Consider the following 14,942-nt stretch of genomic DNA (forward strand, 5'->3'; position numbering starts at 1 on the left):
GAAAATGTATACTTATATTTGTAGCCCAATTTCTCTCGAGTAAGGACATACCTCATATGTCTATGTAAAGTGTTCGGCGGGCGCAGTAGAGGGCTCAGAAGCGAAGGAGCGACAAGGGGATTTTGGAGAGTACGTTTTTCTGAAATGGTTTTTGGGGGGCATGTTGCATTTAGGAAGCCCCTATGGTGCCAGAACAGCAAAAAAATAAACACATGGCATACCATTTTGGAAACTAGACCCCTTGAGGAAAGTAACAAGGAATAAAGTGAGCCTTAATACCCCACAGGTGTTTCACGACTTTTGCATATGTAAAAAAAAAAAAAAAAAAATTCACAAAATTGTGTTTCCCCCCAAATTTCACATTTTTGCAAGGGTTAATAGCAGAAAATACCCCCCAAAGTTTGTAACCCCATCTCTTCTGAGTATGGAGGTACCCCATAAGTTGGCCTGAAGTGCACTACGTGCGAACTACAATGCTCAGAAGAGGAGTCATATTTGGCTTTTTGAGACCAAATTTTGCTCGGGGAGCATGTCGCATTTAGGAAGCCCCTATGGTGCCAAGACAGCAAAGAAAAAACACATGGCATACTATTTTGGAAACTATACCCCTCGGTGAACGTAACAAGGGGTTAAGTGAACCTTTATACCCCACAGGTGTTTCACGACTTTTGCATATGTAAAAAAAATTTTTTTTTTACCTAAAATGCTTGTTTTCCCAAAAATGTTACATTTTTAAAAAGGGTAAAAGCAGAAAATACCCCCCAAAATTTGTAACACAATTTCTCCCGAGTACGGCGATACCCCATATGTGACCCTAAACTGTTGCCTTGAAATAAGACAGGGCTCCAAAGTGAGAGCGCCATGCCCATTTGAGGCCTAAATTAGGGATTGCATAGGGGTGGACATAGGGGTATTCTACGCCAGTGATTCCCAAACAGGGTGCCTCCAGCTGTTGTAAAACTTCCAGCATTCTTGGACAGTCAACGGCTGTCCGGCAATACTGGGAGTTGTTGTTTTGCAACAGCTGGAGGCTCCGTTTTGGAAACAGTGGCGTACCAGACGTTTTTCATTTTTATTGGGAAGGGGAGGGGGGCTGTGTAGGGGTATGTGTTTATGTAGTGTTTTTTACTTTTTATTTTATTTTGTGGTAGTGTAGTGTTTTTAGGATACAGTCGCACGGGCGGGGGTTCACTGTAGTTTCTCGCTGGAAGTTTGAGCTGCGGCAGAAAATTTGCCGCAGCTCAAACTTGCAGCCGGATACTTACTGTAAACCTCCGCCCATGTGAGTGTACCCTGTACATTCACATTGGGGGGGGGGGGGGGGGGGGAAGAACATCCAGCTTTTGCAAAACTACAACTCCCAGCATGCGCTGACAGACTGTACATGCTGAGAGTTTTAGTTTTGCAACAGCTGTAGGCACACTGGTTATGTATCACTGAGTTTGTGACCTAACTCAGTGTTTCACAACCAGTATGCCTCCAGCTGTTGCAAAACTACAACTCCCAGCATATACGGTGCATGCTGGGAGTTGTAGTTTGCAACAGCTGGAGGCACACCGGTCATGAAACACTGAGTTAGGTAAAAAAAAACTCTGAGTTTCACAACCAGTGTGCCTTCAGCTGTTGCAAAACTACAACTCTCAGCAGTCACCGACAGCCAAGGGGTATGCTGGGAGTTGTAGTTATGCACCAAGCAGATGCACCACTACAACTCCCAGCATGCACTTTAGCTGTTTGTGCAAGCTGGGAGTTGTAGTTATACAACAGCTGAAGGTACACTTTTCCATAGAAAAAATGTACCTCCAGCTGTTGCAAAACTATAAGTCCCAGCATGCCCATAAGGGAATGCTGGGAGTTGTGGTGGTCTGCCTCTTGCTGTTGCATAACTACAGCTCCCAGCATGCCCTTTTTGCATGCTGGGAGCTGTTGCTAAGCAACAGCAGGAGGCTGTCACTCACCTCCTACTGCTGCTCCGTGACACAGGTTAGTCCCTCGCCGCCGTCGCTCCTGGGGCCCCGATCCCAACAGGGACACCGGGGATCGGGGTCCCCAGCTGCCGGGGTCCACGTCCCGTACCCGCTCACATCCTCCGGAAGAGGGGAGGAGCGGGTTGCGGGAGTGACACCCGCAGCAGGTGCCCCGATTGGTCGGCCGGTAAACTGACCGACGAATCAGGGCGATCGTGAGGTGGCACCAGTGCCACCTCACCCCTGCTGGCTATGGCTGTTCTGCCCCGATCAGCCAGTAATTCCGGGTCACCGGGTCACTGGAGACCTGATTGACCCGGAATCGCCACAGATCGCTGGACTGAATTGTCCAGCGATCTGCGGCCATCGCCGACATGGGGGGCATAATGACCCCCCTGGGCGATATGCCGCGATGCCTGCTGAACGATTTGAGCAGGCATCCGGCTCCGGTCCCCAACCGGCTAGCGGTGGGGACCGGAATTCCCACGGGCGTGTGGATACGCCCTGCGTCCTTAAGGACTCGGAATGCAGGGCTTATCCATACGCCCTATGTCCTGAAGAGGTTAAGGACGAAGGGTGTACATGTACGCCCTGAGTCCGCTAATAGCGTATGGTACTGGCTAATAGCGTATGGTACTGATTGCGGTGCCGCACGCTATTAACCCTTTAAATGTGGCGTTCAAAGTTGATTGCAACGTCTAAAGTGAAAGTAAAGTACTGGCGGTTAGCTCAGTGGGCTGTTCGGGACCGCTGCGGTGAAATCGCGGCATCCCGAAAAGCTGGAAGACACAAGGAGGGTCCTTACCTGCCTCATGCATCGCCGATCGCCGAATGAATGCTCAGTGCCTGAGATCCAGGCATGAGCATTGAAGAGGTAGAATCATCGATCAATGTTATCCTATGAGATAACAAAGATCAATGTAAAAGATCAGTGTGTGCACTGTTATAGCCCCCTACTAGCCCTACTTGTCCTCAGTGTACAGAGCCTAGCTTGTCCTCAGTGCACAAAGCCCTGCTTGTCCTGCTTGCACTTCATGCATTTTGTCTCTGCATACCTACATTTTTGCTTAAAATATATACATATGTTTTAACCAATGTATATTACAAGTATGCCTATAAGGCACAGTCGTGGTCCTGAAGGGGTTAAATATATGTATTTTGAAATCCTACAAATTAAAAAATGCAACCTGCCATGTAACTTTCAAGCACCCATACAGCTATCCTAATGGAAATCTGTCATCAGTGTCACCTGCACTAGAATGTCAGTACAGACACTGATAATAATTATACTTTCCTGGTTCCGTTCTGTGTTGTGGGTCAAACGCAATCTTCCACCGTATCTTCCGTTCTGGGGCCGACTAGGAGCATGAGTGGAGCTTAGTGATGTCATCGCTGCTGTTTGCTAGCAGCAGGACCCAGCAGAGAACAGCAGCGGTGACATTACTGAGCTCCGACCAGGCTCCAAGTCGGCCCCAGAGCGGAAGATACAGCAGAAAATTGTGGAAGAACCACAGAGTAGAATGGGACCAGATAAGTATCTTTGTCATTAGTCTTACCTCCACTACCTGTCTGTACCGACCGGTCAGTGCAGGTGAAAATATATTTATTTCCAGATAATGTGTATAAGGCTATGTACAAAGGATAGGGGATACAATGTCTGATCGCAGGGGGCCCGTCACTTGGACCCCCTGCGATCTCCCTGCAGCACCCAGCATTATGTGCAGAGCTGCATCTCCAGGCTCGTAAACCGGAAGTTTTCGGGACTGGAGACGTGACATAATGCCACGCCCCCCTCGTGATGTCACACCCCCTCCCTTCATGTATACGGGAGGAGGCGTTACGCTCCCTCCCACAGACATGAAGGGAGGGGGCGTGGTGTTACATCATGAGGGGTGCGTGGCGTTACGTCACATCTCCAGTACTGAAAACTTCTGGTTTCCGAGCCTGGAGACGCCCCAACAGCGGGCCCCCCGCGATCAGTCAGCCTATCCCCTATTAGTCATCTTATCCCCTACCCTTTTAGCCTCCATCCTTCCCTTCCACCTTTCTTTGTGTAAGGGCCAACTCTGATCCTGCTCATGAAATCATATTCTGACAAGACCCAAGTATGATGTTTTTTCCTCCCAGAGACTCATGAGTGCAATTGGCCCTATTAACAGCACAAATGTTGCAGTAAATGGTACAGTCCATCTTGAGATGTAAATTCATGTGATCTGCTGGCTTCTGCCTGAACCTGCTGTGCTGCGATGGGTCTAAGAGAGACTACTCCTTGCCATAGCATATCCTGCCTTGAGTTATTCCTAGGGTTGCACCAGCCACTTGTATACAATGCCCTAGATTTCAACTATAGCAATCACCTTTTTGGGGTCTGATGAATGGCTCCCCATTCTCAGATGTCCCCAGGTCTTGATGGTAGAGCAGGATATGAGGACAGTGTATGCAGTAGCTAAGTTACAATCCATGTTTAAAATAACCCTGATCATCCTCAGTTGCATGTACAGCAACATTTACAAAATGCAATCCTTAGTGTAATCTTTTAATGGTTTTGCTTCGCACAGGATATCCCTTCAACTTTAAAACACTTAAAAACACAGTATACATTTTAGTATATATTTTAATTTGACAGCAGCATTGCCACAAACTCTGCTGGTCTCCTGGGACCTCTTACACTTCTCTCCACTATTGGCACTCTCATTTTTTTAATGTTATATGCATTCAATGAAACTGTAGGTTCCTACCATATGTTTGGTGCCTATGGGAGACCTTACCTCTCTCTTCAGTCTTTTGGCTTCTTGGATTCCTTTTTTCATAGGGATCTTAATGTAAACTGCCCGACTTCTGGAGACTGAGTTGTTCTAGCGTCCGCTTGTGAGCTACTTGGAGCATTTGTCTTCTCAGGCTCGTTCACACTCAGGCCTCAACGCTGGGGGTTGCTTGCTAATCATTCTGTCTCTGCACTGTGTTTTTCCTTCTTGGTGTGGCCAGAATTCAATCTCTCTCTCTCACAGTCTCTCTTTTCACAGTCATCCTAAATAGTGTAGCTATTGAATCATCCTACAAGTTCTCACTCTCAGTCAGTAGTTGCTCCACCACTCTGTAAGTACTTCTGCTCCTATTAGCTGCAATCCTTCTGGTGAGCAGTGCTAGTTATTACTGACTTGATACCAGCTTGAATGTATTTCTTTATAGGTGAGTCTTTCTATTCTGTTCTACTCCCCCTCCCATAGACTTGCATTGAGGGGGCGGGGCATGATGTCACAAGGGGACGGAGTAGTGATGTCACGACACCCCGGCCCTGTGGTTGTGAGGTTTCAGACACGGAGCCTCCAGCGCCGCATGCAGCTGAGACAGGTGGGTGCTGCATGAGAGATTGCGGGGGTCCCCAGCAGCGGGACCCCGGTGATCAGGCATCTTATGCCCTATCCTTTGCATAGGGAATAAGATGTCTTAGGGCCGGAGTACCCCTTTAAGGCCCGGAGACATCTAAGTACAGAGAGTCATTAATTATTCCCCCAAAAGGTGTTTTCTATACTCAAAGTTTAGGTCTGCTGCCTAACGACTTCATATGATATGGACAACGTGACTCATTAGACCACAGGGCCCTTGTAGTCATTATAGTCACTGAAAATATAATATACAGTACTTAAACCAGTTAAATATAATAAAAAATATTATAAAATGCTCCTAGAAACTAATTATAAATTAGCATAAATGCAAAATGATTGCTTTTAGTCCCAATACATTTTGAAAAACACTTATTTTGCACAGGGAGTAACAATTATGTGTTTATGCTAATTCATCACTTAATGATGAACAATGTACAATGGGGGAGATTCATCAAAACCAGTGTAGAGGAAGAGTTGTGCAGTTGCCCATAGCAACCAATCAGATTGCTTCTTTCATTTTTGAAAAGACCTCTGAAAAATGAAGGAAGCGATCTGATTGGTTGCTATGGGCAACTCAGAAACTTTTCCTCTGGACAGGTTTTGATAAATCTCCCTCAATGTGTTTTACTGCACCAAATATTGTTGGGTACTGACACCACACACTTTTAATGCCTATCCTCAGAATTGGTTGTGCTTAACAAATGTATCATTTAGTTACAGGAGTGTTTTATCAGAATTTTCTTTTATTATAATTAATTGGTTTAAGTATACAGGGGGAGATTTATCAAAACCTGTCCAGAGGAAAAGTTGTTGAATTACCCATAGCAACCAATCAGATCGTCTCTTTTATTTTACAGAGGCCTTTTCAAAAATGAAAGAAGCGATCTGATTGGTTGCTGAGGGCAAATAAGCAACATTTCCTCTGCACAGGTTTTGATAAATCTTCCCCACAGTATTGAATTACATTTTCGGTGACTATATTGACCACAAGGGCCCTGTGGTTTAATGAGTGGCGTTGTCTATATCATCCGTTTTAAATATCCGTTCAATGTTCCGTTATAAAAAACCTGAAAATCGTCCATTAAACGGACGCTACAAAATCCCATATGGCCGTTGGAATATCCCATTATAGTCTATGGGATTTTTATATTATCCGTTTTAACCCGTCATAGCCTGTTATTAATAACAGACATTATTTTATGATGGAAGATAGTTACAGGTGAAATAGTGCATGCACTATTTCTTCCGTTCATTCACCCGTGACAAAATAATATCCGTTATTAATAACGGGCTATAACGGGTTAAAACGGATAATGTAAAAATCCCATAGACTATATTTGGGATTTTCTAACGGCCGGATGGGATTTTCTAACGGACGTTTAACGCCTGATTTTCAGTTTTTTTTATAACGGAACATTGAACGGATATTTAAAACGGATACATTTTATTGTGTGAAAGCAGCCTAATTTGTAGCCAAAACGTTGCAGGTTTTTCTTGGGAACCAATAAATTTTAAATACTCTCTTTGCGCAAGACTTCCCATTCTTGGAGCCTCTTGTTTAGTGCTGTGGCCTTCTCCGTTTCTTTGTATTGCATTCGGATTAGCAGTCCAGTCCACCACTTGCACAACAGACTGATCCAGTGCTGACTTCCAGTTTCTTTGTTGTTTTCTTCCCATATAGCTTTGAGGACTGTGGTTGGGATTTACCACTGATATTGCTGGCATATATTAAAAGGCTTATCAAGGGATAAACAATTGATGACCTATCCTCAAGATAGGGCATAAGTATTAGATGTGTGGGGTCTAATACCCCATATCCCTATTGATCAGCAGTTTAAAAAGGCCTGTTCACTTGATCAGACAACACTGCAATACCTTACAATGTCAAAAGCCATTAGTCACTGGTAAAAGCAAAAAGAAGAAGAGGGAGAGCTTCCTCTATGACCACAGAATATTGAGTCCATTAATTCTTGCTATTGACCAAACCATAGAATATTTACTCAACATTTTAGGCTAATAGTAGAGCAGACCTGTCTCCATTCTAAGTTGTCCTTGAATAGGCTAATGTTCATTCCAATATAGAGTTTATGGCCTACATTTAGTATAATAGTGGCCTTCCCTTTTAGTCATGCTACCATATTGTAAGTAAAAATCCAATTTAATATAATGGACCTACAACTGATGGGGGGTATTTATCAATTTTGCCTGTTGACAGTTTCTTTTTACCTTTTTTTTTTTTCACTTTGGTTTTCGTGGACATGCACCAAATTTATCATTTGGTGCAAGTTGTTAGTAATTTTGGCTCAAATGTTGAAACCAGCTGTTCACAGCGCCTTATACACAGAACTTACCGCCACAGAGGACGCGTATTTTACCCTGTAGAGCAGCCATTTCGGAGTCCCTCCTGCAGTATATCAACAAGCGACATGAGTTATTTTCTTTTGTGGGGTTTATAGCCACCATGTGAAATGGATTTTATTTTCAACTTGGGTAGTTATTTTTTTTTGTTACTTTAGTGCAGTGGTCTTCAACCTGCGGACCTCCACAGCCGTTGGCTGTCCGGGCATTCTGGGAGTTATAGTTTTGCAATATCTGGAGGTCCACAGGTTGGAGACCACTGCTTTAGTGCTTACCTTTCCTGAACCTGTGTGGCCATGTCCAATGCTGGCTCAACGGAGGGTGAAGGTTCCTCAGAGACAACTATGTCGCAGGATAGTATTGGGCAGCCCTGGAGGCGTCGCTGCTTTCACAAAAAAATTTTTTTATGTATTTTGACGCCTTTACATTTTCTGACATTGCTAAGTGTGTTTTCCCTGTGCAAAATTTCTTGGCGGGGATTTGCGCCAAAAAAACGGGATTTGCGCCAAAATTGCGCCAAGATCGATTGGCGCAAATTACGAATTACTGACTAAAGTTAAAATCACACACAGGACCGTGTGAATTTGAGAAAGTTCTAAAAATACAGAGGAGAAGATACGCCAAACTTAGGCGCAAAAAGACACTGCGCCAAAGTATTGCGCCAAAGTTACGTTAAAAAAGACACATAAATCCTTTGATAAATACCCCCCTATATTCCTTACAGTGCAACACTTGATTGTAAGAAACTATTCTGTTATTAGAAAACACATTTACAGAGAACACAATAGTGCAGTAAAGCGTAGTCCCACAATGATGTTTAGATAATCTTCAGTACAAGAATGAGTCATTTGTAGTATGGAGACAGTATATCTATTACTTGGCGCAGACTTGTGCCAACTTCAAAAGCTTTGGTCTCATCTATTAAACTATTGTTCCTAGAATTAGCTTTTCTTTATTTAGTGGCAACAATAACCGCAGTCTATAAAGAAAAACAAATTGATCATAAAGTTATAATAATACAGACTGGATGGATTTTTCTTTTCTTGTCAATAGTTTGCTATATTATTTTATTCAAGCGGAAGGTACAGTCATCCACTACTGTTAAAATCTTGGGAGATTCTTAAAAGACATTTTCTTCTCACTCTTAAAGAGACATAACTCTTATTTTTCTATCCACAGAGACAGATGATAGCTTGTTTTTGTGCACCTAATTGCACTTTGCAATAGCACTTTTCATTTCAACATAAATTGTATGACAAAACACCAAAAAATATATATATTTTTTGAGAAAATAAGTATGTACATCCTTGTATGTTAGGGAGTACCAGGCGGCCAGGGTATGCATGTACGCATTGTGTCATCTAGGAGTTAAAGAGTACCTCTCATTTTATAATCCTCCCAAGTTCACTGCCCCCATTATGATAAACCACCCCCTGCCTTGATTTTTATAATTTTTAAGTTTTCTACCTTGATATTGCTCTGTATTTTCTGCTCAGTCTCACATTCACAGACTAGGAAGGGGCGTTCCCCAGCAGGCATGACATCATCTGAAGCCACACAGAGGAGAAATTCCTCCCTCACTCTCCTACACACAGCCCAGAGCAGTTCAGTGTGTGAGATGAGCTATGATTGGCTAAGGCTGCACCCCCCCCCCCCCCTCAGCACTCCAGACTGCATTTCCTGATTTTGGACTTTTGCCAGTCAAAGTCTATGCAAGAGATGGGGGGAAATGTCTTCTGGACAAGTAGGGAGACACCTAGTTGCAGCTTTTTAAACATAAATAAAACATAGAAAACTTTTTTTTTTTAATCAAAGTACATTAGAAAGATTTTTTTATTTACCACAAGGAGTGCAATAGCAAAAATTTGTTTTAATGAGAGTGCCAATTTAAAGGAGTTATTAGCTTTTAAAAAAAAATTAAGTAAGAGGCCAAAAATTTCATAAATAACAATAAAAGAAACTTTACTCACCTATCTCATTCCATGGTTATCCAGCACAGAAGCTACGGAGCCAAAAAAGTGACATCACAACTTAACCCCTTAAAGGGGTACTCCGGTGCTTAGAGATCTTATCCCCTATCCAAATGATAGGGGATAAGGTGCCTGATCGCGGGGGTCCCGCCACTGGAGACCCCCGTGATCTTGCACGCAGCACCCCAGTTAAATTCAGTCCGAAGAGCGTGTTCGCTCCAGGTCTGATTACCAGCGACCACGGGGCAGGCGGCGTGTGACGTCATGCCTCTGCCCTGCGTGACATCACACTCCGCCCCTTAATGCAAGCCTATGGGAGGGGGCTGATTTTAACTGGGGTGATGCGTGCAAGATCACCGGGGTCCCCAGCGGCATCTTTTCTCCTATCCTTTGGATAGGGGATAGGATGTCTAAGCGCCGGATTACCCCTTTAAGGATGCATGGCGTACTTGGTATCCCTGGGTATCATTGTAATCATATGGACCTACAGAATAATGATAATGTGCCATTTTTTTTTACCAAAAAGTGCACTGCTTGAAACAGATGCCCCCAAAAGCTACAAAATGGTGTTTTTTTTTGTTTTGCTGTAGATTTTGTGGTAAAATGATTGATGTCATTACAAAGTAAAATTGGTGGCGCACAAAACAAGCCCTTATTTGGGTCTGTAGATGGAAAATTAAAAACGTTATGATTTTTAGAAGGTGAGGAGAAAAAAAAAGTGCAAAAAAAAAATCCCTGAGTCATTAAGGGGTTAATGTAGTGAGCACTGATGCCAGTAGTAGGGTACATGACTGCTGAAGACACTATTTGGATGCATCGATTATGTGTCAACCAGCACTAAACAGAGAAGGGAGAATCTATTGGAGCTTCTGTACCAGATCGCAACAGGATCGGACAGATACCGTAAGTAAATGTTGTTTAAGAACATTACTTTTCTAAAGCTTTGAACAGTAGTGTATAACCCTAGGCTTCTGCCTGGATACCACAACACAGCAAACTATTGACAAAAAAAGTCCATCCATCCAGCCTGTATTGTTACATTCGGATCAAGTTTGTCTTCCTCTACAGACTTGGGTTATTATTTCCACAGGTGGATAACTTCTTAAATGGAGCAGAACATGACCAGACACTGTATCAACTTTCTTATATTTGAAACTTACATTTATCAAATCACAGTATGTACAGATGTGCACATCTTAAATGGGCACTGTCAGATATAAAAACTTTTTATATGTTGTACATCTTGGCAAAACAATTGTTTTTCCAATATACTTATTGAATTTTTTTTCATATTTTATTAAAGAAAACTGCCTTTGAAATCCCACCACTAGTGGTCCCCATACACTGGGACACTGATGAGTACTACAGCAGCATGAGTGTGTCCAAGAATCATGGACACAAGATGGCTGATTGACAAGGCTGCAGGAGGAACACAACCTGCAGCAACACTGCTGTAACACGGAGTTTTACCAAACATGTGCCTGCAGCTGTTGCAACTACAACTCTAAGCATTAGAGATGAGCGAACTTTTCAAAAATTTGATTCGGGCGATTCGCCGAATTTTCCCCAAAAGTTTGTTTCGATCCGAATTTATTTGCGGCGAATCGATGTTAAAAAAGGCTGTTTTTAGCCTACATACAGCCTCTATAGGGGTATAGAACACTTTGCTGTGTCCAAAAACGCATATGGAGTGTGCTGGGGTAGTGAAATAATACTGTTATTCAGAATAACATGCAGATTACCGGCATCGCTTTTAGAATCACTGCCGCACAGCCGCACAATTACAGAGCCTGGTGGGGGCATCAGTGTCAGGAGACCATATAGTGACTGAATGACACAGCGTGGAGGTGTTGGCAGCATGAGGAGACCATATAGTGGCTGAATGGCACAGCGTAGAGGTGTTGGCAGCATGAGGACACCATATAGTGGCTGAATGGCACAGCGTGGAGGTGTTGGCAGCATTAGGACACCGTATAGTGGCTGAATGACACAGCATGGACATGTTGTCAGCATGAGGAGACCATATAGTGGCTGAATGACACAGCATGGAGGTGTTGTCTGCATGAGGAGACCATATAGTGGATGAATGGCACAGCCCGGAGTTGCCAGCAGCATGAGTAGGCACTAGGCCTTCACAATCCCTAAGATTAAAAGATGAATTAAGAAATTTAAACCAAAGATTTTGGATAGCGGGTGCTACCTATGAGAAAATTGGAAATTCCCAGACCCAGGCCCAACAGCGGCATCAGTAACCCATATATTGCCTGAATGACACAGGCTGGAGTTGGCTGATGCACGAGTACACACCAGAGCTTCACAATCCCCCCCAAAAAACACTACAATTTTTGAAAAAGATTTTGGATAGCGGGTGCTACCTATGACAAAATTTGAAATTACCAGACCCAGGCCCAGCAGCGGCATCAGTAACCCATATATTGCCTGAATGACACAGCCTGGAGTTGGCTGATGCACGAGTACACACCAGGGCTTCACAATCCCCCCAAAAAACACCACAATTTTAGAAATTTTTGAAAAAGATTTTGGATAATAGGTGCTACCCATGAAAAAATTTGAAATTACCAGACCCAGGCCCCACAGCGGCATTAGTAAACCATATATTGTCTGAATGACACAGCCTGGAGTTGGCTGATGCACAAGTTCACACCAGGACTTCATAATCCCCCCCAAAAAACACCACAATTTTAGAAATTTTTTAAAAAGATTTTGGATAGCCGTTGCTACCCATGAGAAAATTTGAAATTCCCAGACCCAGGCCCATCAGCGCCATCATTTTTTGATTTGAAATTTAAAACAACCTTTGCGTGTTCTGGACCCTAGCGTGTGGGTACGAAGGACCAAATCCAACAAGCCCCCACAGGGCTCACCGCCGTGACCTGCACACATGGTATGCTGAAGGGCCACTGAGACTTGTCCAGGCAGTGGAGGCTTAAGACACAGTGGAGGATGTGGAGGCGGAGTAGCACACTGTCGCTGGACCAACGGGCTGACAGAGTGTAGCAGTAAGCAGCATTGAGTACACACCAGGGCTTCAGAATCCCAAAGAAAAAACAAACATTTTTAAAATAATTATACGAATATTTAGGACAGTGGGTGCTACCTATATATTGCCTGAATGACACAGCCTGGAGTTGGCTGATGCATGAGTACACACTAGGGCTTCACAATCCCTCCAAAAAAATACAACAATTGTAGAAATTTATGAAGAAGACTTTTGGATAGCGGGTGCTACCTATGAGAAAATATGAAATTCCCAGACCCAGGCCCAGCAGGGCCATCAGTAAACCATATATTGCCTGAATGACACAGGCTGGAGTTGGCTGATGCATGAGTATGCACCAAAGCTTCACAATCCCTAATAAAAAAGACAAACATTTTTAACGAAAAATGTTAACGAAAATTTAGGACAGCGAGTACTCTCTATATATTATCAGAATGACGCAGCCTGGCTTGGCTGCAGCATGAGGAGACCATTGAAATGTGTGATTTTTTTATTTGAAATTTAAATCAAAATTTGTGTCCTGGACCCCGCCGTGTGGGTACAAGGGACTTAATCTCACAAGCACCAAGAGGGCTCATGTGGCCGTAACATGTAGGTGCAACGTCTCCATAGCCCTGACCGGCCATTTTAGTTTTTTGTACCTTTGTTTAAGAACAAGCGCATATCCAAGAGTCCAGAAGACTCTATAATGCAGGACGGTGGACCACCAAAAGACATTCTTCTATAAAATAAGTTTTTATGAAGTAAAGAAGCAGAGTTCATCCCTCTGCGTATTTATTTTTTGAAAATTTTACTTAAAAAATCACACGCAACAATCGTTCAATGGTTATTATTGTGGAAAATTCAAGTTTATTACTGTGATAATTATCAGAAAATTTGAAAAAAACACTACCCAAGAGTGTTTAATAACCCCATATATTGCACCATAAATGTTGAAATTTAAATTAAGCATGTATGTATGTATTTCAAAAATCCTAAAATTAAAGGCCCAAGCCCAGAAGCATCATGAAGTCAAGTAGTTCCTGAAAGACACAGGAGCAGTCAGGAGTAGGCATCAGCAGTACCCAAGAGGCTTTAATAACCCCTTACATTGCATGATCACTCGCGAGATCGAGCAATAACAGGTGTGTTATGCCCTCAGATGTCCGGGGCTGCACGCGCGCTACACTGAACGGACCAGCGTGTGTCTATCTTTCACCGACAGGTGCGGGTAACCCGCTGAACCCCCTTCGCGATAGGGATTGCAATTTTTTGCCAGGAAAGAAGAATCACAACTAAGCGCGTGTCATAAGCTCTGGTTCATTAAGTCCCTGCCCTTTGTACACACAGCATGTCTCTTCTACCGATTGAATGGTTTAGTGAGGTCCTCGGATCGGCCCCGGCGGGGTAGGAGAAGGCCCTAGCAGAGCGCCGAGAATTTAAAGATCATAGTTAAAATTTGCATTAAAGGGGTACTCCGCCCCTGGCATCTTATCCCCTATCCAAAGGATAGGGGATAAGATGTTAGATCGCCGCGGTCCCACTGCTGGGGACCCTGGGGATCGCCACTGCGGCACACCGCCATCATTACTGCACAGAGCGAGTTCGCTCTGTGCGTAATGACGGGTGATACAGGGGCCGGAGCAGCGTGACGTCACGGCTCCGCCCCTCCTGACATCACGGCCTGTCCCCTTAATGCAAGTCTATGGCAGGGGGTGTGACGACCGCCACGCCCCCTCCCATAGACTTGTATTGACGGGGGCGGGCCGTGATGTAACGAGGGGCGGAGCCGTGACGTAAAGATGCTTTGGCCCCTGTATTGCCCGTCATTACGTGCAGAGCGATCTCGCTCTGTGCAGTAATGGTAGCGGGGTGCTGCAGCAGCGATCCCGGCAATCTGACATCTTATCCCCTATCCTTTGGATAGGGGATAAGATGTCTAGGGGCGGAGTACCCCTTTAAGCATGTATTAGCTACTGCTAAACTTCCAGAAATTGAAGGCCCAAGGCCTGAGGCATCAGGGAGGCAATTATTTCCTGAAAGACACAGAATGAGTCAGGAGCAGTCAGGAACAGTACCCAAGAGGGTTTCATAACCCCTTAAATTTAAAGATCAATGTTGACATTTGCATTAAGCATATATTTAGCTACTGCTAAACATCCAAAAATTAAAGGCCCAAGGCCAGAAGCATCAGTAAGGCAAGTAGTTCCTGAAAGACACAGGATGAGCCAGGAGAAGGCAACCGCAGCACCCAAGAGGGTTT

General features: G+C 44.0%; 2 protein-coding genes across 4 annotated transcripts in view; one reads left to right on the plus strand and one right to left on the minus strand.

Annotated features, from left to right (window-relative positions):
• The window catches only part of P2RY13 (purinergic receptor P2Y13), a 63,509-nt gene extending 58,612 nt beyond the window's left edge, over positions 1 to 4,897 (minus strand). Inside the window, exon 1 of the mRNA XM_056564969.1 lies at positions 4,736 to 4,897. The gene's annotated coding sequence lies outside the window, so the exon portion shown is untranslated. The remainder of the gene's footprint in view (positions 1 to 4,735) is intronic.
• MED12L (mediator complex subunit 12L) overlaps positions 1 to 14,942 on the plus strand; it is a 627,340-nt gene that overhangs the window by 411,960 nt on the left and 200,438 nt on the right. The gene's annotated exons all lie outside the window — the stretch shown is intronic.

The sequence above is a fragment of the Hyla sarda genome, chromosome 3, assembly GCF_029499605.1.
Source record: "Hyla sarda isolate aHylSar1 chromosome 3, aHylSar1.hap1, whole genome shotgun sequence".
Classification (NCBI taxonomy): domain Eukaryota; kingdom Metazoa; phylum Chordata; class Amphibia; order Anura; family Hylidae; genus Hyla; species Hyla sarda.